We start from the raw sequence: 24,263 nt of genomic DNA, 5'->3' as shown, positions 1-24,263 counted from the left end.
ATAGAAATCTAATAAAATTTGTAAATTGTTTTGCTTTAATATCATAAATTATTTCTTATATAATTTTAATGGTATCTGAAAAATGTATTTATTAGATTGTATCATAAAAAATTTAGCACTTAAACATATGAAATGAAATGCACTAAAATGCATTCATTTAAATTAGTGCACCTCTATAAAGAGTTGTTGAACAATGATGTTATAAGAGATTAAAAATGAGAACAAAAAGGATCATTTAATGACAGAATACGATGAAGGTTTTAGTACCCCAAGCTTGAAAGCAGGATGCGATAGGGTCGGCATGGAAGTTCCTTATGACATCCTTCGGCATCTTGTTCCACAATTGCGCCAACCCCCCCTAATCGACTTATCTCGGAGACTCTCCAACTTGCTGTCCTAAAGGATCCCAGATATCCTCAGCGGGTTTCAAATCTGGGGATCATGCAAGCCAATCTGACGGAGGCAATCCTATAACAACACCCTTGCTGGGTGCGGCCGACCCTTGTATTACAGAAAAATGATGGGAATCAGGCCATGCGTTGCGACACATGCGACTGAAGGATGTCACGAACGTATCGCTGATCAATATCAAAAGTAATGGTGTGTTGTAAGTGATGACACCCCATACCATCACATCAGCCTTAAAAGTGATGTGGTTTAGTACGGCGCAGGCAGGATTGTCACCCACCCCCCGTTCTTGATGGTGTAGTGTCGCTCTAGATGTGTGTGTGGATGCGCCCGTGCTGAACGCCTCTATCTTGCCTACACTGTACAGCAGCACACAGCCTTTACAATTGGTTTTATGGAATGTAGTGCCATCACATACGATATACGATCACCCCTCCATGGCAGCATAATAGCCCATCAGTACGCTCGTGACTTCCTTCAGTCACATGTGTTGCACTCCCGGGAGCCATCTTTCACAATCAATGTTCGGCCACATCCTGTCACATGAATGTCTCTTCCACATTACCAACTTTTCCTGACCTGTTTGATCCCCAGATTTATCCTCCGCTAAACATACTCAGATACCCCGAGTTAAATCGATTTGGAGGTGATTTTAGAGGAACTGTGGGTTGAGATGCCGTAGGTCATGACTCAATGACTTGTAAAACTCTGCGCCTGATCATATCACATCCCGAATTCCCGCTGTTGTAGTTCATTTACTTCACACTAGAACTGCACAATGGGCTATTGGCGACGGTCTGGGAAACATCTCTGAGGATGATCCGAAGACAAGCCATTTCAATTTTGATCCTCTGCCGAGGAGATGGCTGCCCTGCTTTGGTAGCCCGACGACCTGCACGCGAAGTCGAGCATTTCACTGTAGAACAGTTTAACGAGGACCCATACCACACACCCTAGGTCCCTACGCTGACCTAGGTGGTCAAGGTGGTCACTCACCCGCATAATGACCACAGCTAATGATGCTTGACTTCGGTGATCTGCTGGAAATTGTGTCTTAACGATCAATCCACTGTGGAACTCCGAATTCGAATTAGAGGTTAGTAAAAAAAAAACCTTTATTCATTTGTATTTTTTCCTGCAATGAGGGGTCATTCTGTTTTGATTATTAATCACTTAATTATATCCTCATTGTCATAACGTATGTAAAATTTCGTTTCATTCTGACATCCCCTTCCCGTGCGCTAATTTTAAGGCAATGAATTTAGTTAAATTAATTTGAATTAATATCATTATTTATATCTTCTGATACAATTGCAGTGACAACTGAAAAAATGTATCTATTAAGTTATGACATAAATTAATTCCGTATTGAAAATTATCTGAAAAGAATATACGAATTTATTACGACGTTTGTACCTGGTAGTTTAATTTTAAGAAATTAATATCAGAATTTACACTTTAAAAACTCTCCTTTGAATATCTAAATTATACTACTTTATAAAATAGTATGAGAAAAAAAGTGTATTTTTTTATTTCATTTTATAACCGTCGTTGAACAGCTGACCCAATTTTTAGGTTTACGACTACTAATGTTCAACTCCGCAGCCTTGTCATTTTGTACCCAATCCAGAAGACAAGAAAACTCCAGGATTAAGTATTGGGAGAAATTTGCCTTCGTGGAGGACTTTTTGATGGAACTAACCCGCATTTGCGTTACATGTTAGCCCGACGGCAAGGGGAATCTCACCCATGATCCGTCTACCACTGAGGATATTTCATGTCAGCACTGTGGTCGGTGCAAGCCGAATGAAGAATCCGTATTGACAGGGATTCGAATCCGGTACGCCTCATTGGAAGGCAAACGCTCAATCCCCTGAGCCATCGCTACTATCAGTAATTCCTTGAACTTTTTCACAAAGACAGATAGTAATCAGCCTAAAAAGTAAGAGGCAAATTGTAAATGATGGAGATATTTCCAATTAGTCTGGAGCATTTCAAAACTCCGGAGATAATTGCAGCCCACAAAATACAAAATTTACACATATCATCGAACGCACGATGCAATGATGATGGCCAGTTGTTAGGGTGACGATTATAATACGGGTCAACTATTATAGTGAAACACTTAAAAAATATTTTTATATTTATTAATTTTAGTATAAGAATTATTATTCGGGTAGATTATAATAATGAATCATTCGCAAATATTTCTAAACTATCGACTTTATTTAACGGCAATTGATAGGATGGAATATTTACAGGTACTTTTGTAACTACTGGTACTGAATAATCCGAATCAATTATTTATGTTGAAGTATAAGTATTTTCGGATGCATTGGTTTGATGTTGGCAATTATTATTATTCAAAACTAATATTATTCGCAACTATTATTATTGGTTTCACACTGAGGACAATTATTGTGAAATTCTTTTGCGACTGTAAGGTTTGCTATAAAGACAATTATTATCCGGTTCAATTATTACGAAACAATTACAAGTATTTTCTGGAACTATTGGTTTTAATTGGATGGCAATTATTACACGGGTCAATTACTATGATGAATCATTTCATAAACACGCAAATATTTTTGAAACAAAAGTTCGAAATGACGAAAACTCCAAATTTCAGGATGTTTACAAAAATCTACATCCGCTTTCCTATCTTACAGGACTAATTTTAGAATATTTTTATCGATATCCTGCCAAATTTAGAAAATTGAATGAATAATGATTCATTCTAATATGGTATTAAATAGAAATGATTTGTATGAATTCAGTTTAAATTCAGACCATGACTTTGATAAAAAAAAAATAATAATAAATTGCACTTCGTCTTTTCACCTTTCGCAATTTTAAGGACTCAGGAATTCTGGTTTATCTATAAATCGTCGATAATGGACGTTATCCAGAATACAATGCGATAACAAAAGTTCTTTATAAACAACATAAATGAGAAACATTTTTTTTATCTGATTCATCATTTTTAATAATATTTTTTTTTATCATCAAGCATAATTTTCAATAATTAGTATAAGTTATGACAAGTTAATACAAGTTCGTTCACGATTTATAGCAGTGGTCCCAAAACCGCGGGCCGTGGAACAAATGGCACGGGGCCTCCCAAGGAACAGTAAATTGTCTCCATTTTGTATATTTTTGTGTATTTCTCTGGGGTTGAAATAAAACTTAATCTGAGATTAGCTTAAAACTAAGATCCATCACCTGAAGCCACACCCATACCGCACATGTAACTGTATTTTGTTTTAAGGCATGTTTAAATACAATTAAATTAAAATTATTAAATCGAAACCTTTCAAAATACATACGATCAGCATCCTCTCCTTTCAGCGATTCGCGGTAAAATTGTCAAAAGTTGATTGGTCATCGGCGATGAAAAGGTTGGGTTGCACTGATTTAATATAATATTCATAATTTCTCAATCAGTTATTTATTTAAATAATAAAGCTAGTAATCGAGTTTGAAACTAAGTAATTAATTATGGGGTCACAGTACCCAAAAAATGACCAAAATATCAAATTTTTTGATTGCTTATAATAAAACGTCAAACTATTTCAAGTGCACTGAATCATCTCTCCATGTTTAAAAAAGTTATGAATGTTTTAGATTGCCCTAAAACGAAAACTTGTTCAACAGACAGACTTTAAAGTGCTTTTTTCTCATGGATGATAATTTTGAGTTTTAACTTTAATTAAATCCCTAAGAGAAATTTTTTCTATTTAAGATAAATCTTTGAAGTAAGCTTTTTTATCTTAAGTATAAATACACTTATTTAAACTGTGCATGGAATAAGCATTTTATGAGGTATTACAATTTGTACAGCATGCTATATATACCTAACAGGAATTTTTAACCTTTTTTTTCTACTTTTTTAGAAAATAGTCTATAAAAAATATTCTAATTGATAGATCAACAAATGAATGCACAAAATTGTTGAAATAAATATAGTAAGCACTAAGAAAAAATATTTTTTTGAAAATATGTTAAAATATGTTTTTCAATTTTTTTTTTAAATTTAAAAAGAAATTAAACAGTAAAATTATTTTTTGAAGATAAATTATTGATTATACGTTAAATGAGCATGTAAAGCATCCACAAAATGAATGATTATACCTTTATTTAAGTACCCCTTTAAGTATCTTTATTAAGATACCTTTAGTATTTTGAACCATAGTAATTTAGTAAAATAAATATCGAGTATGAGACTCAGCATTTTAATAAAATAAGTTTAGTGCTTGAAATTGAATGACTCATCGTTTCGAACTTTAACTGAACCATCATCGATCTCAACACTTATCTTACAAACAACAAAAACAGTTTGCAGATATGTGATGTAGATTTAAAATTGCATTTATAAAGATTATATTTAAAATAGTCTAAGATATCATAACTTGGTTAAAGTTCTAAAGATATTCAAGTGGAACAAGAACTATTCTATGAAATGAAGGTTGATATATATGAATAGAAACCATTTAACTAAATCTAACTATTACCGAACTTGTTTTGTTACTTTTAAAGAAAGTAATTAGCAAACTCTAATTGGAATAAATCATGCAAATTGACTTTCGAGCTTAAGACTGAGGAACGAATTCAAGCAACAGCATTTGACTATAAAAGTGATTTAAATTGAAAAATTCCAATGCTTTTATCGGATTTTAATGAGTTTCGAGTTCATTAACTTCATTGAGCGACTGGTTTCATGATGTTTTTTGTCCCGCAGTGGACTGATCGTTAAGACGCGGTTCCCAGCAGATCACCGAAGTCAAGCATCACTGGCTGCGGTCAGTGTGCGGGTGGGTGACCACTTGGATCAGTCTGCGTAGGGACCGAGGGTGTGCGGTATTGGTCCTCGTTAAACTGTGCTACCGTAAAGTGCTCGACTTCGCGTGCAGGTCGTTGGGCTACCGAAGCGGGGGTGCCATCCCCTCTGCAGAGGATCAAAATTGTGATGGCATGTCTTCGGATCATCCTCAGGGATGTTTCCCAGACCGTCGCCAATAGCCCATTGTGCAGCTCTAGTGCGACGTAAATGATCAAATCAAAATCAAATCAAATCATGATGTTTTTTTTTTAAATAAGCAAAAGTTAAATTTTCAATAAGCGTCTAAATTAAGTCTGTTTCATGATATGTTTAAATTGTTAGACAAAATAATTTGGAAACAATCATTATCAGTGGCTCGACAGCCCAGGGTGAGCCTTGGCCTTTTCAAGAAGTTTTTTCCAGGCTAACATTTTTCCTGCTGGAGATTTCCAGTTTTTAGTTTTTAAGACCAAAAGGTCTTTTTCTAGGCCATCTATCCATCTCAAATTTGGCCTGCCTCTTTTTCGTGTTCCAACTGGTCTGGCATTGAAAACTCTTTTTGTGATATGGTCTTCGTTCATTCTGATGTGGCCTGCCCATTTTATTCTATGTCGTTTAATAAAGTTAATTATGTCAGGTTCATCATACGAGTGATCTATAACCATCAATCTGCTCAATTAGCATTTGCAGTATTTTATTTCTATACAGTCAAACCCCGCTACAGTGAACCCTCAAGGAACCGAAATTTCGGTTCACTATAACCGGTACTTCGCTATATCCTTTCGGCAAACAAATTTTACTAATTGTTCCAAGCTCTCCTCTTTTATGACACATTATTTAAATAAACGAGCAATAAAATGAAATTAAAATAAATGACTGAAAAATGATACGTAGTAACACAAATGTGTTAACTTTTAATTTTTATTACTTTTCGTCTTGTGTACAAAAAAATTAGTAATCTTTAGCCTATTCACAGCCGGAAGAAATTGTCATTCATCGTGATAAGTGGTTTCTTAACCACTTCCCTGATAACTCCGAGTTAACTCGGATATGTATATAGCTAATATTTACTATCCCGAGTAAACTCGGGCATAGCTGAATTCGGCAATACGTTTTGTTTTATGACGTTTTTATTCGTCCGGAAGCAATACAAAAAATAATAATAATCTGCTGTGATTTGAAGTTAGCCCATTTTTTGTTTTGCTGTTTGTAGGGCAACAGACGTGTTTTGTACAATTGTATAGACGATGGTTGATGAATTTAAATATAAAAAATGGAATAAAAAAATGGCGTTCTTGAGCGAAAGTGAAAGTAATGCAGATGATTTTTCAGATAATGAAGAGGTGAACAGATACAAAGACTAATATTTAACTTTTTTCATTGGCCCGAAATCATTTGGGATAGTAAACTGATGGTCAATTAAATATTTCTGACACATTAAAAAATTAAAATTTCAACTTAGCACGTGTCTATTATGTTTTGTTTTAGTTCCTTATATTTATTAATGAAATAAAAAATTATGTTGATTTTTTGCGTTATTTGTTCAAAAAATTGATAAGAGAAACTGTTAATAAGAGAAACTGTTAATAAGAAAGGAAATAAGGAAAAACAATGGAATAAAAATATATTTAACTGAAATAAGAGGCTTATTGGCCGTTTAAATAGTGGGGGAATAATTTCATTTTGGTAACAATTGATGTTGCAGTAATTTTATTTAAATTAATTGAGCATTTCAAGAAAAAATAAATAAAATATTTTGACAACGTAATATGAGGGGGTTTTGTTAAAAGATTAGTACACAATCACATATTATACAAAAGAAATTTACATTTTAAAAATCGAAGACAATGCATGTTTGTCATAATAAACAATGAAATAAATCATAGATTCAATAAAATGGTAACAAAATGTAATTTTATTCATATGTATTTAGAATATTTACAAACAAAAAAAATATTTGTTTATAACGAAAACATTCAGAATTTTAAGTCAAAATAATCAATTCGAAGTTTAAAATTTGAAGTTTATATTAAAATAAAAAAATTAGTTTTGGTTTGTTAGTTAGTTAGATAAATTGAATCAAACCATCAGAAGTGGAGTTTTGAATTTAATTTATTTTCGAAAATTGGACATCTAATTGGATGCGACGGGAGGTAGCAATTGCACTCAAGTAACTTGTGGTTGCAAATGTATAACCTTTTTAACGTTGCCGGAATGGAGGAGCAATTTCTCCAACTGCTGAAGACCTGCGATTCCAAAATGGAAGACATGAGAGTTCTTGAAGATTCTAAAAAGCACAATTGAATATATTATTTGAAAAGAAAACACGATTTATGCATTTAAAATCTTAATAAACAAAAATAAATACAGCATTCAGTAATATACAGTCAGTGGCCAAATTATTAGACGCATTATAAGTAATATCCTAATTATCAGGTGACACTCTATACAGCTTTATTGTTTTTACAGGACTGAAACCGGTTTGCACTTGCTTACGTTCGTATATCAACGGGTTAAAGGAGACGATAGATAATATAAATTCCACGATTGAATAAATTAGACGATATATTATATAAATTCAGAATATTTATTATATTAGGTATTATATTAGTATATTATAATAATTAGATCAAAATATTAGACGCACTGAAGTGTTTTTTATAATAACATGATTTTCACGACTTAATAGGCAATACTTTTATATTTAAATATACATGTAATGGGCTTTCATTCAGAAGATTTTTTATATACTTCCTATGTGTATTTATTTTTAATGTATTGCATTACAATGTTAACTTGTTTCAGCCACGTAATAACAATAAACACCTGACAATTAAGATTTCACATAGAATATTATAGTACGTATAATAATTTGGCCAGAGACTGTAAAAATCAATAATAATAATTTCTGAAAAATCACACCCATTTACGATGAAATCGGTGTAAAATCAAGTCCGTCAAAGTATGATCACTTAAAAGCGTGATGTGAAATTTTCGTGACTTATGACAAAAGTCATAAATCACGGAAGTAGTAAGTCAAAGTCATAAGACAATAAGTATTAAATAAAGTGGAAAAACGCGTTCCATTCATATTCATAGCAGCAAAATCATGATAAATGGGGAAACATTTGTTTTTATCCAGTCGCGTTATTTTTTGCGAGGTTCGGGATTTCAGAATTTTCCTTCTAATTTTTGGGACCCCACTGAATCGAATGTTTTGACAAAGTTGCGTACCAATTTAGAAGTTTGCCTGAACAAAACCCCCATCTATATAGAATGAGGGATGTAACGAACATTCTTCGACAATTATTCGGTGCCCTTTTGTCGAATATTCGGTTGGCCAACTGTTCTTTTTTTAGGGGGGGGGGTTGAATCGATTTAACAAAAAATAATCTAAAATCGTATTTTTGCATTATTTGAGCTTGTTTTTACGCATATTTGTTACGTTCTAAGGCTTGCCAATTACGTAATGAAAAAAAAATGGCGAAGCGATTTTTAAAGAATTGAAACTTACATTACTTAATACTGAATTAGTTTATAATGCTGATTTTCTTGAAAATTATAATTCAGGCAAGTCGATTTCGTCATTTTTTCAACACTTCATGCTTTAAAAATTCAGAAGTATTTTTTTTATTTGTTTCATTTTTGCTTGTTTTCTGTATTAACTATAATGTAACATTTTAGTGGCGCGTTTCTAATACACTTAATTCTCTTTTTCTTACTTTTTTTCTGTATGCAACAGGAACAGTAGAATACTGTTTTTCTCAACGTTAAAATTATTCTTCAGGATTAAGAATGAAAAAAAATTCAGTTATTTAGCTTTTTTAATTAACTTTTCTTTTATGAGCGTTTTTATTAAGACAGAATTTTTAAAAGAGCATATCTTATCATTTTAAAGTCAATTTTTTTCTAAAATTGCGCCTATGTGAAAAAGTTACATTGTGATTATCAGTGTTAAATCTTCCATTTAAAAGATAAGAATTATTTTTGTTTCAGTTTAGTTTTTATCTAACTTTTTCTTTTAAATTTTTTTTTTTTTAGTTTTTTTTTTGGAAGATTTTATTATAACGTGGCAATTTAGAGTTCTTTTTTATAATACTTAAAACTTACTTTGAAACATGAACTTTTTCTTGAAAATACAGTAATTGGAAAACTGAGATGTTTAGCTTTAAAACTTTCTTTCAAAAATTAAGAGCGATTCTTATTTTTCTGTTTTGCCTTTGTTTCTAATTCTTTTTTATGGGCGTTTTTAGTAGAGCGCTGCATTTTTAAAAGCGTTTCTGATAAACATTATCTTTTTTAACGTTTTATGAAGAAAAAAAAAATTCCGGAAAATATTTTTTTTTATTATTAAAGTTTTGTTTTAAGAATTCAGACGATATTTTTTTCTGTTTAAGTATGCGGCTGATATTTTGGCTGAATATTCAGTATTCGGCCAAATAACTATTCGAAACAGAACGTTATTACTCGTAGCCGCAATTCTCAGATAACATTAATTTGTAATTGATAAAAACATTATATACTTCAAATACATATAAATTTTTATTATTTTAATATTTTTCAAAAAAAATTATTTTGTTATAAAAAAATAACAAATGTAAGTATTTGATTTTTACGAATGCAACAAAATTTTAAATTTGGGGATAAAGAAAAGACTAGATTGGTGTTAATATTTTAATTGGCTTCCAGACCTTTTTCAAATTCTTAGAGACTACGACTCTGAATGAATTTAGAAAGTCAGAAATGCAATTCTAGCAGAAAACTTCAACAATTTAAGATATGTGTTTTAGCAGGAATGCACTTCATCAGGGGACACACTGCCTGATAACACACAGGAGCCTTTCTGTTGTCAGTGGTGAAACCATAAACTGACAGTGCCCCGAGGCCCAAAAGCAAATAAGAAAAAGCAATTAGAAATGTAAATGCAAAGAAAAATAAATGACAAACAATCACAATTTAAAAGTACACAGAGTAAGTCTTTATAATGATTTAAAAGTACTCAGAGTAAGATTCAATAAAGAGACGCCCGCATATAAGAAAAATAAATAAAGTTACAGTTAGAATAGCCACATCAAAATAAAATACAAATTGCCAAATCATTAAGAAAATCCTAGAAAAAATCAAGTGCTGACCTCTTTTTGAAAATCTTGAAACAAAAAACATTCAATTAATAAAAATTTAAAAAAGTGCTGCCATCTATATGTATCATTAACATAAAATCCTAAATTTCCCCGCTTAGGCCAATTTATGCTGGCTCAATATCGGCCGAATTATTTGAACATCTTTAAAATATCTTGAATCAAAATATCATAAATTACAGTCATTAAAAGGTAAATTATTATTCTCTAATGCAATCTTGAAATTCCCGATAGCTGAAAAAAAATCTTTTTTATTATTGCAAATAAATTTAAATCTAATCATTTGACCCATCAAAATGTTCTTAAAAATCTTAAAGTAAAGGTTGGAATTAAAATGTGTTAAACTAATAACATTAAACTTAAAATCTCTTCTTATCGCAAAATTAGATGAAAATTTTTTGGTTATGAAGTTTGAAATAAGAGCAATTTTCATCTGGATGAGTCTTAATTAAATTTAGTTCTTCAGGATAAATATCTTTAAATCAAAATCATCACAATAAAAAATAATTAAATCATCCATAAATCAAAACCCAATTAATGAATTATATTGTAAAAATTTTTGTTCATAAAAATGTAAGAAAATATTTTCAAATGCAATTAAATAACAATTCCCCATTGAGATACGTGGAATTTGTGTGTTAAAATCATTAAAAAAAATTGAATGAATGTCATATGGAGCACACCAAAAATCCAACTTATACATAAAAAAAAAGAAGAAAAAAAAAATGGAAATGAGATAAGATGAGTGGTGTGCAGATGTGTCTTTTAAATTAATCAAATCACTAAGGAATTCCGATTTCACTAATAAGTAAAACATAACCGTGGTGGCTCAGGGGAAAGAGAGCTCGCCTCCTAATGACACGGTACAGGATCGAATCAGTAGCGTAGTTATGGGGAGGGTTCGGGGGACAAAATCCCCTCCGAAATTGAACATTACTTGAATAATGAACTATTGTACGGTGAGCAAGATGTAGATATAAATAAGTTTTCATTGTTCATTTTTTGTAATTTAAACGCTTAGAATATATATATATATATATATATATATATATATATATATATATATATGTGTGTGTGTGTGTGTGTGTGTGTGTAGGCAAGTAGGTACTTTATTAACGTCGCACTAGAGCTGCACAATGGGTTAGTTGGAGACTGTCTGGGAAACATCACTGAAGATGATCCGAAAACATGCCATCAAAATTTTTATCCTCTGCAGAGGGGATGGCACCCCCTCTTCGGTAGCCCGACGACGTGCTCGCGAAGTCGAGCACTTTACGGTGGAACAGTTTAACGAGGACCGATACCGCGCACCCTCGGCCCTTACGCAGGCTGATCAAGGTGGTTACCCACCCGGTTACTGACTGTAGCTACTGATACTACATATACATATACATACATATTAGAAGGATCATGGGAGACAATCCTGATCTGCCGGTTGGTCTAACCCTGGAATATTTTCGCGGTTTCCCCTCTATGTAACAAAAATGAAGGTTTGTTCCACTAAGTTCTCCACGAAGAGTAATTTGTTGCATTGCTTGATCTAGGAGCTTTGGGTTATGGGTCTTTATGGTTAGGTGCAAAATTGCAAGGTTACGGAATTGAACATTAATAGCCGTAAACTCAAAAATGCGGCGACTTGTTCAACGCCAGTTGTAAAATAAAATAAAATTAAACTTGAAAAAAAAGCATTATAAAATTATATAATTTATAAAAAAACCAAACCCATATTTCATATAAACGTGTACGGAAATGTTTGAAGGGGGTTTTAATTTTTTTGTTTGCGGCATTACGCTTATTTTTTTCCCTTCATTTTTTGTTTATAGCATTTCGCTCATTTTTTTTTCTTTCTTTTCTATATTGTTTATTACCAGGAGACTTTATTTACTTCACCGGATCTTTTTTTTTTCTTTGAGCCGTTCAAATTAAGCAAATCAACTGTTTAACGTGAATTATCCATCAATATTGGCAAGTTCTTATCGTTTCCGGAGGTCACCAATGTGGGGTACTAAGTCAACCTTCATCTATCAAAAGGTACCTCTAGATAGAATCAAGTTGATATGTCTTATATACTAGTGTATTAGTATTTAATATTTATAGTGGTAGTTACGCCACACAACTAATATTATGAAACCAATGAAATACAGTATTTTTCAAGACATAAACCAAAGCCGAATGATTTTTCTTTAATTATAATTAAGATCAAAGATTATAACTAAAATTAAAAGAAATAAAAAAGAAAACCAGGTTCTTCTTCATTTCAGTTGACTGAGAATTAGCAGCGCGATAAGTTATCCCTGTCACTTTTAAAACTTAATTGTTCTAAGGATAGAATATTCGAACTCATGATGTCACTAATTCTAATGGTTGCTGAATACTTACTTTGCTACATTCTACGCGACGAGAAAACAAAATCTGTTTTTCCTTCCGCTCACACCATTCCACAGATGTTCACTCTGTCCCGCCAAAGAAGTGACGTCAAAAGAAAATTTTAGTTATTCAGAATGATGGAATCAAAGATAACGATATTTATTATTGTCTGCGCTTTTTCCTACGCTTCGAATTAATTATTCTAAAAATTCAGGGTTCGGGATTTTTTTCTGATTTTTTTTGAAAAAAATCAAAAAAATATCAGATCTTTTTTTTTATTTTATTTAAATCGGACTTTTTTAAATTTAAATCGGAGTTTTTTTTAATTTTTATTCAAATACATTGTACGAACTTTGATTTATGATTAAAAAAACTTTATAAATATTTATTCAAAATTAAATTAACGTTCAAATTATATTATAACAATATTTATAACTCTAACTACCTAAAACAATTTTTCATTATAATACATAGCTTTGAATGCATGGCAACCGTTTTGAAACAAATGCATGATTGAAATTTAAAGACTAGATAAAATAGAGAATTTAAAGAATACTTTAACTATTAAGTTTCAATTAGCAAACTATAATTTTAATAAAAATTGGGACTTCTCTTTTTTTTTTCTTCTTGATTTTTAAAATGACAAAGCAAATGTAGCAGATGGTGTTTATAAATGTAGTCATTCATCAAAAAGTAAATAAATATTTAATCTATATATTTTTATATTAAAATATTCATCTTTAATCTTTCATCAAAATAGATAAGTTAAGCTAAAATAAAATTTAAGAAAATTTATGTACTCATTCGAATTTCTTTTCACAAAATTTCTTCATAGAAAATACTGAAATATTCATTTTTCACCAATAAATTAGAATGTAAATATTAATTACATGCTTTTTCAATCAAAAGGTAGAATTTTAATTAACATTATTTGTATTTTTTGAGAAAAAATGTTTGCTTATTAATTACTTTTTACTGCTATGGAAGTTTATATTAAGACAAGGTGTTGACTTTAAACTGCACTTTCAATCTCAAGAATCAAAAGATTAAAAAAAATGTAATTTCAAAATGTGCTGGAATTTAACACACGCCAAAAAACAAAGTAATTTTGTTAACTAAAATTAATTAATGCAGCAATTCATTAAAAATAAATTTTAAAAGTACCAAACTATCAAAAATTTACCAGTATTTCAGACATATTGAATATTCAGATTTATGAATTCAATTCGGATCAAAATTGTTTTACAAGAATATTTATTATTTACAGATAGTTTAAATCGAACCAAATGCTCTTTCCTGCAAAATGAGAACAAATTTATCTGAGGAAAATGGACTAAAAATGTTTAAAACAAACACACCGAATTAACCAGAAAAGAATAATTTCATTTTTTGTCAGACATGAAATGAAAAAAACACTATCGAAAGACGTGGACTTATGATGGTGAAGGAAATTCATATCCAAAGTATGTTCCCTATGTTTTTCTTGATGGGTGCAGCAGAAATAACCTCTTTTTTAAAAGTCCACTTGAAAAAAAATAGTTTTTAAAACTATTGTATTTCATTATTTTCTTCTTTTTAAATAAGATGTGTTATTTTAGAAATCCGGAAATATTTAAAGCGTTATATTTTCATCCAGTAAAGAGATCAAAATTAAATTGAAGTCCTCTAGCTAGAGGGAAAATTATACGTATTTTGATGGACGACATGATATGGTCGGTATAATAAGGTGATAAATGCAGCTTGTAGCAGTTAAAAAAATAGTTAAAGCATGTCTTATTGTCATCGAGCACGGAGCTTCATTTGAGTGCTCTATATAATCGGAGAATGGTTAAGAATCCGTAGATTGCGAGGTTCCACAATCACAGACTTGAAAAAATGAGATCGGTTTGATAATATAGGATGTTCTGTAATGGCGGTCCCTTAAATGTATATATCAAAAAATAAGTAAGCAAAATAAGCTCATTAACAATCGCTGATTAATACTTAAGCTATAAATAAACATAAGCACTTCTGAGTTATAACGAATCACTCATGAGGAATACTGTATTGAAAACGTCAATTTCGATTGCCTGATGTAACTTGGAAGTGTTTTATAATAATGGCTCATTAATCCCTGCTTTTTACGGAAATAAAACAGGTTTTGGTATTTTCAGTCACTTCCTTTTTTTGTAGAGATTTCTTAGAGTTCGATATCATTTTTCTGAGCTTAAGTATTTATTTGAGACATTAAATGTCTCCATTTTTATGTAATTTCTTAAAAGAATTAGAGAATGTTCATTACATAAATAATTATAATCTAATCTATAAGTATAATCTAATTAGATCGATAATTTACTTTTTATCGGTGTATTAGCTGTGTAAGATTGCAATATAAAGTTCCTTACATGTGCTGTTTTAAGGTATTTTTTGAATATCAAAATAAATGTCGTTGACTTAAATTTATTTTTTTCTTTCTTTGTGTAAAATGAAGTACTGTTTGTTTTTTTACCTCGAATTTCGAAACCTCGCCAGAAACGAAAGACAAAATATTTTTTTTTTTGTGCATTTAAATTCAAAGCGGTAAAAGAAATTCAAGTATTGCAAAATAAAAGTGATGGTTTCAAATAGCAAAGGCTCTTTCAAAGAAAATACAAAAAGAATTCTGAGGAATTCTGTAAACTTGAAATAAAAATAAGGAACATTTTCTCCGGACGATCCTCGTATATTATCAAACAAATGTGTGGGATTTTCCCAATTTATTTTTGGGGTCCTCTTGAGTAAAAAAAAGAGTTATTTTACTTTAAAGAGTATCAAGAGACGCTCCATCAAAGTACAAAGAGAGACAGAGAGAAATACTATCGAGAAAGAAAAGAAAAAACTTTCCAATACCATCGGTAATGTTGAAAGATAGTATCAATATAAATCTCAAAACGCTCCGACATATTGATATCAATTCTAATATTGATACTGATTTGCATTTTAGTCCTACTCATTTTTCAATTCTTTCTATTAGTTCATACTCTCCCTATATATTATTCAAATTTTCAAACGTTAATAAAATACTTTTTCTCCATCTATTTGAAGTTCAAATACATTTTTTTAAAACGTTTAGTCGATGACATTTGATGTTAATAAAGTTTTTTTTTAAATATTAATTCATTTATTAAATAGGGATGAGCAAAAAACGAAAAGTAATTTTCTGATGAAATCGAAAAATGAAATGGAATTTTCTGATGGGTCAAGCGTTAGTCATCGTTTTAAATTTTACTCTAAGCGATTCAGTTTTTCACATATTTTAAAGATTACATCAGTGATAATTTCTAACTTGTAGCTCTATTTGAACGAAATAATAGTTTATTGCTCACATTTGAATATTTAATTATTTTATATTCGCTTTTTTTCCAATTGGGTATAATATGAAAAAAACACAACTACTTCGATTTAGTAGGAACAACATATGACGCAATGCTAAACGAATGGAATTTAGTTGTTGTTTATTTAGTTATTGTTATTAGTAGTTGTTGTTATTTGTTTTAGTTGTTGTTTATTTAGTTGTATTTAGTTTCAATAACTTTTCTTTATAATGCAATAAAATCTGGCGAGCAGCTATTTAAACGATCGAACACTTCGTTTGTTTATTTGTGGCTTGAAGTTAGGCTCGCAGAAAATGCCGTTCATGGGTTAAATTTAGTAGGAACAACACAACCTGTGACGTAGGCTATATTATACCCAATTCCAACTATTAGTTCACACTCGTCCTATATATATTTATATATCATGTTCAGATTTTTAATCGTTAATGAAATACTTTTTATTCATCCACTCACATTCAAATAAATTTTTTTAAACTTATAGACGATGTCACTTGATGTTAATACAGTTTTTTCAAATATGAATTCATTCAATAAATTTAATGAATTAATTTTAGTTTCATACGGGAGAAAGAATTACAATAATTCACAAAAAAAAAGTAACTAAAATAAATTTTTTTTCTTCGTTGACCTAAGAAGGAATTGACTTTAAAATTTATTTCATATTTCTTGTTTATTTTATTATTTTATTTTAAGGAACACCGATTCTGAGCTTAAAACTACCAATGTTCCACTACGTAGCCCTGTAGTTTCAAACCCTATGCAGAAGAGAAGGAAACTCTTGGGATAAATGAGCGTTCGTGGAGGATTTTTTGAGAGAACTAACCCGCATTTGCGTTACATGGAGAGGGAAACCTCTTCGCCCGAGTTAAGAGGATTCCAACCCGTGATCTGTTTATCACTGAAGATATTTTACTGTATCACTTTCTACATGGTGAAAAGTGATCCAGTCGCCATCCATTAAATAAATGTCGGCCAATAAATCTCTGATTCTATCTGATCCGTGCAAGAATTATTGATCAAAATTATTGGTCAACTCCCGACTTTGGGTCTGCATCAAACGACATCGCATGTCGTTTGATGCAGACCCAAAGTCGGGAATATATTTGCTGCACCAAAGGACCAGTTGTGTGCGCTGCAAGGGTTACTAAATGAGTTTTCTCACACTGTTAAAATTTTCATTCTAAAATGATGGTAAAATAATTGACAGCTGTTTGTCTATCCGATTAACCTTAAAGGTTACGGTGAAAAAAATTTTTTTTCTTTTATGGTTTTTTAACCATTTACAACAAGCATTTTCAAAAACGCGAAGAAAAAAAAACTTATTTAACTAGACGTAGGGGCTTGGCTTTTCGTAAGGTAATGCTGCATTGGAGAGTGCCGGACACTGGAAATTCTTCATGTATTGAAGGGAATGGAAGAAATAGTGTGGAGTCAACACCAGGACTCAAACTCCACTTCTGCTGGTCATGAAATGGACAGATAAGCCCGCTCGGCTATGATATGTACGCAGTTGCAAAGATCTAAGTAGCTTCATGAGGTGGTTCTAGTGTGTGCGACCAAATTCTGGTGGTTTAACCGTATAAGACGAAAGCAGTTAATAAACAGTTTTTCTCTAACAGTTTGATTACCATTTTATTTATGGTTATTAGACTGTTTTGATTAAATATGGTAAAATAATCACTCATTAAATTGTTATTTAACCATTTTATCCGAGAAATTTCTAACAGGGCATAAATTAGAATTGGAATTAAAAAAATCTTACCTAATTTTCGGAATTTCGTTTATGGATCAAAAGAATCATCTTTTCGTCGTCAGTCAGATTGTTCAGATTTTCCCTCTCGTAACCGTTCTCTCTAAGAATGTTCAAATTTCTGCTATCTTCATAGACCTTCAGTAAAGCAGCTCTTATACACATGGTTGCATCTAAACATATATATTACACATTGATTAACGCTAAACATGCCAACACTTAATCTATATCTATTTCTAACATAGCCGGACTTAATGTTTCTTGATTAAATGTATGAAATAGGGATGTTAGGAAAGAAATAAACGAAAAAAACTTTATTATTTATTAAATAAGATTGTATAATGCCAATTTTTATGTATTACAAACATAAGGCATAAGAATTTTTAATTCATTACTCAGCGCATTTTTTACACATATAGGGTATTTCCATTGTACATATTCCGCAAACATATTTCTTCTAACTATTAGTATTTCTATAATTTTTAAAATTATTCTTACAATTCTAAGAATATAAAAGAATTATAATTATTCTTATAATTAATATTATTTCTTCTAAGAACTTGTGCTGTCTTGATTATTTCGACATTTTTCTGGGTAAAAGCTAACAGTTGGTTGGAAGAGAAGTAAAGCTAGAAAAATAAAATATAGGCTACTTACCAAAACATTTAATTTTTGTCACTTTATCTGACACAAAAATGTTAACCTAAAATTTCAGGTACTTTCTTTGAATGTGAATTCGCAGTTATTTTGATTGAGATCACTACGCAACAGTCTTTTGCAGAAATGTGCAACTCATCGAATGCAATACGTTGGACACGCATTACATCGTCATTTCTGATCCGATCACCTTAAAAAGCGATAAATTGTTCTCCCGGTCAAATGACCGGTTGTGGTAGAAATCGGTATACGACTAGTATTATTCGATACAAACAAAATACTAAAAATAAACAATAATAATAGAATATTAACTGTATATAATTTTTAGAAAAAGTCATGAAGTCAAATGTGCAGAAACGATCAGATGATAAGCGCATTTTAGATGCAAAAACGGTAATTTGACCGGTTATGTTATGTTAAGTGTTAATACACACGCTCATATAGATCAAAACAAAACTTATAGTATTTGGAAGAAAATATAAACATACCAGCGATAAGCTGTCTCGGACTCTCAAGAGGGACATTGGATGTTGAATTCATGATTACATTCAAAAAAATGATACAAAGTCTCTCTCTTAAATAAGTAATATTTTCAATTATAAGCAGGTGTGTGTGTGTGTTCATGCGATACGATGATTTCCGGACATTTCTTAAGCAATCTCTGGATCATTATGCACAGTTATGTTTTATATAAAATAAGCAGATGGTTTCCTGTTTTTGCCAAAATGCGTGACAGTTTCTAATTATTCTGATTTTAACAGCATGTTTCATTTTTTATATACATACATACAACAATAGAAGAGACACTTTCAAATTTTTACTTTTTTTAAATTTCTCAAGATATACTTAAAGGATTGTTTTGTCTATATACACTGTTCAAAAAAATTAGGGGAGCACATGGCTCCCCTAATTTTTTTGAACAGTGTATATATATATATATCATAACAAATAAAGAAAAACAATGAGTTTTATTTACTGCGCATCATAGAACTCGTAAAATAAGTTCAAAATGTCGAGTAAACATGGAAAAAAATTACAGAACAATAAAGAAAGATAATAATAAGAAGTATAATAAAAATCCAGGGAAAAAATCCGAAGAAAAGGAAAAAATCAATACAAATCCGAAAAAAAAAGATATAATATTTTCATCAGCTCACACGATTATATCCACAGAAAGCAGTGCTTTCTAATATTGTATCAATATAGCCAAAGCAAATTATATCAATACAATAGTGTGAGGAGCAATAAAAAAAAATTACAACGAATGAAATAGAACAAATGAAGTAAAAATATCACGTAAAAACAGAAAGTAAAATGTAAAGAAAAAGCAGAATAAAACATAAAACAAAATGTATGAAGTTGATGGGAAAATTATATCTTTTATTTTCCGGATTTTTATGAATTTCATTCCCTTTATTTCGGATTTTTATTATTATTATTTAACTTTTTCCCTTTTTTCATTGTTGTGTAATTTTTTTGCATGTTTTCTCTACATTTTGAACTTTTATTTATATATATATATATATATATATATATATATATATATATATATATATATATATATATATATATATATATATACTCTACAATAACGGAAGAGATACTAATAGTTTTTGAAATTTTTTTTAATTTCTCAAAATCTCAAAAAAGGATTATTTGGTAACTTTACAGATGTTCATTTTCTACGATTTTCCACACTTAGCTTTCAAAGGTTTGAGAGACCTACAATAAATTACAAAAGAAAACAAGTATTTTTGAACACCCTATGCCAGAAAATCAAGTAATGAACTTGTAATTTTTATCGATTGCTTTAGTTGTTATTTTTAATAACTGCATATATATATATATATATATATATATATATATATATATATATATATATATATATATATATATATATATATACTCTACAATAACGGAAGAGATACTAATAGTTTTTGAAATTTTTTTTAATTTCTCAAAATCTCAAAAAAGGATTATTTGGTAACTTTACAGATGTTCATTTTCTACGATTTTCCACACTTAGCTTTCAAAGGTTTGAGAGACCTACAATAAATTACAAAAGAAAACAAGTATTTTTGAACACCCTATGCCAGAAAATCAAGTAATGAACTTGTAATTTTCATCGATTGCTTTAGTTGTTATTTTTAATAACTGCATAAAGTTTCGCAATCCTGGAGTAAATGTTTATGGGGAAATGAGCATTTGTATGAAAAAATGAATTTTTTTTCGCCTTACATTTTTTCGTTCTAATTTTTTATAAGCTATTCAATTCAAATAAACAAAATTTCTGGAGGAATTTAATTAAAATTACATAATTATTGATTTAAATTTTTTTAAAAATTCGTTAAAAACTGCGCAAGATATGAGTATTTAAGCTAGTTTTTTATATATAAACTTCCATGACTTGCTACACACATATAATGTTATTCTTTGTCGATATAATGAACCAAAAAAAGAGAGGAAGTTGGATATATTGGTGATACAGGTTTAAAAAGCAGAATAACATAAAATTCAGGAAAAATTATCGGATAGCTGATATCATAGCTGATGTTGAGGATTGCCCGACAGCTAAAGATTACAAATTTTTTTGTACGCAAGGCGAAAAGCAATAAAAAAATAAAAGTTAACACACTTCTGTTACTGCGTATTATTTTTCAGTCATTTTTGTATTTCATTTTATGGGTCATTTATTTGAATAATGTGTCATAAAAGCGGAGAGTTTGGAAACATTATTAAAAACCATTATTACTCTCGGCTATAGTGAACCGAAACTTCGGTGGTTCGCAATAGCGGGGTTTGACTGTATTATCGTTATTTGTTTTTTCTATCGATTTTTTCGGGATCAGGCATAGAATTGGCGGCACCATACTGCTATAAAGGACGTTCGATGTTGTATTTTCAATTATTTTTAAAGGTGAAATAGATTTTAAAAACCGAATTCCAAATAAACGCATCTTGGTCACTATTTTGTTGAGCGTTGCTTTGCATGCTGTTGATTTTGTTAAAGAGTTGTGATTACGACGGAGGATTAATAGGTTTAAATCAAACGATTTGTACTTATTCCGAACACATAGGAAGACGTTTATTTTTACACATTTGCACCAAAAATAATTCTCCAATATATGATATTAGATATTTCTGACACCACAAACTGCGGTTGTTTAAAACCTGGAATTATCGCAGTGCAGTGAAATGGGTGAAATTTGTGGTGGAGCTAACCCGCGCTTGCGTTACATGGAGAGGAAGACCACGAGAACCTCCCACGATTAGCCTGACGAGAAGGGGACTCTAACCCATGATCCGTCTACCACTGAGGATATTTCCCGTCAGCACTGTGGTCGGTGCAAGCCAGATGCGGAATTCGTATCGACAGAGATTCGAACCCGGTTTGTCTCATTGGAAGGCGAACGCTCTATCCCCTGAACCTTCGCGACTCAAATACTGTTTCGAAATAAAAATCCTCGAGATGTGAAGTCAAATAACTTTTGGTCCATCGAAAGTTTTCTGTTCCATAGCACACACGGTAAGCACAGCCTCAAAACCCTAGTACAAGTCATGCTTCTTGGATATAAAAACGGTGGATGTTGAACGCGTAAGCGATAAAGCTCAAACACACATTAGCACGTGATTTGATTGCGATCCATAATTTGAATAATGTACTCAATACACTTGATTATATTTCAATACTTTCCGAAATCTACTGAAGGAATGATAAAATGGAACATGTTACGTTTTCTTAAATTTTTTTTTTTCAAAGCTTAAGTTTTATAATATTTATAAAAGGGAGCGTGTTTCTCAATTTCATGAATCGCAGTCGATGCGTATGCTCAGACGGTTGAGTTTAGAAACAAAAATCCTTATGTTACGTTTATATACGCACAAAGTCGTTGAGAAAATATTACACTCAAACCCCTCTATAGTGAACCTTCATGAGACCGAAATTTCGGTTCACTATAACCGGGAGTTCATTATATACGTGCAGCAAAAAATTTTAACTCATTTTTCCGAACTGCTCCCTTTTATTGCATATTATTTAAATAAATGACCCATGAAAAGAAATAAAAAATAAATGAATAAAAAACACTATGTAGTCACAAAAAATGTGTTAAATTTTATTTTTTATGACCCTTCGTCTTGCCTACAAAAAATCTGGGGATGGGAAACTGAGATAGAAGAAACAAACAAGAAAAATTTATACATTTCACTCAAAAGATGATTTTAAAAATCGGTCTATGTATTTTGTGTAGAAATTTCAAAATGACCGAAAAATGAAGAAACAAAAAATCAGCCGAAGACAGAAGAAAGTTGATAATATTTGATCTCCCTTCTTCTTCTGACTGACTCTATCCACAAAAAAATTATATTCTATTTGTATAGCAAGGCACGGGAGCGAACATTTCATTCACCTTATCCGGGAGTTCACTATAAACCATGTTCACTGTAACGGGGTTTAACTGTATATCCGTTATCAAACAGATTAAATGGAGAAGCGTGTGCGCATTAACTTGCGAGTTATTAAAAAAATATGTATATCAGCTGTCCTGTCATTGAAAATGTATGCATAATCTGAATGATCAACAGTTTGAGAAGGACATCTCCTGATTGAAGGAAACTAACGGTTGTCATAGTTATAAAGTTGTCTCTCAACTAGTGTCCAGATGTTTCACTTTTGAATTAAATTTATATTCATAATAAAGCATGAATGATCTGAATAAGTGGGGGAAAAATGTTTTTCTTTGTCAGTGATTCGAATGGTTGTCTTTATCTCGCATCAAATCGTTTCATATCCGCGGTGGGTTCTCAGTCGCACAACTTTCCCTGCCCTACACGAAGGAGCCGGATATGGAGATCAAGGGAACGCACGCACACTATACAATGTCATTTAGCAAGCACCACCTGCTCGAGGATTCGCGGATACAATAATTATTTACTTTGTGTGTATTATTCAAAAACGGCTTTTTACCTTCGCTGCGAACCTCGTGAAACTTCAAACCTTTCTAACCGAAAGGGTGTTTATTCACTGTTATAAAATAGATTCGTAATGTTATTTGCTTTATTATTTTTACGCGGCTGAAACCGGTTTACACTTGTTCACGTTCGTGTATCAGTTGGTTAAAATTGTAACTCAAGACGTTAAAAATAATTCGGAAGTATTCGGAAGTATTCGGAATAATTCGGAATTCAAGGCCAATTCGGAAGTATATAAAAAATCTCCCGAATAAAAACCCATTACTTGCATGATTAAATATAAAGGTGTTGCCTATAAACTCGTGCAAATCATGTCATTATTAAACAGTGCATCTAATCATTTAGTCTAATTATTGTAATAAACCAATATAATACCTGATATAATAAATATTCTATATTTATATAATATATCGTCTCATTTATATTATGTATCGTCTAATTTTAACAAATGATACACTAACGTAAACAAGTGCAAACCGGTTTTAGTTGCGCGCCGCAGAAACAATTATATATATATATATATATATATATATATATATATATATATATATATATATATATATATATATATATATATATATATATATATATATATATATATATATATATATATATATATATATATATATATTGTAAATTAAATAGTGGCAACTTAACCTTTAAACTCACAGAAGGACGGGCATGCGCAAATTAGATATGGGAGCTGTGAGGTGCGGTGAGGTGGGGCTGTTGTCGATGTGTAGAGTGCAAAAAACAGTCGATTAGCTTAGAAGGGTAGTTGTTGCGTGGCGTTAAAGTGA

General features: G+C 30.9%; 1 long non-coding RNA gene across 1 annotated transcript; it reads right to left on the bottom strand.

Moving 5' to 3' along the window:
• Positions 1–7,119: 7,119 nt before the first annotated feature.
• LOC122272337 (uncharacterized) lies at positions 7,120–19,144 on the bottom strand. Its single transcript, XR_006226941.3, has 3 exons — positions 18,981–19,144; positions 17,848–18,008; positions 7,120–7,514 (listed from the first exon to the last, which is right to left on the bottom strand). It is a non-coding gene; the product is annotated as an uncharacterized LOC122272337 (long non-coding RNA).
• Between the last annotated feature and the right edge of the window lie 5,119 nt (positions 19,145–24,263).

This window comes from Parasteatoda tepidariorum, chromosome 4 (assembly GCF_982258835.1).
Source record: "Parasteatoda tepidariorum strain Cologne lab strain chromosome 4, Ptep-v5.0, whole genome shotgun sequence".
NCBI classification, from domain to species: domain Eukaryota; kingdom Metazoa; phylum Arthropoda; class Arachnida; order Araneae; family Theridiidae; genus Parasteatoda; species Parasteatoda tepidariorum.
The sequence above is the reverse complement of the archived record's forward strand: the minus strand, read 5'-3'. Positions and strand labels throughout refer to the sequence as shown.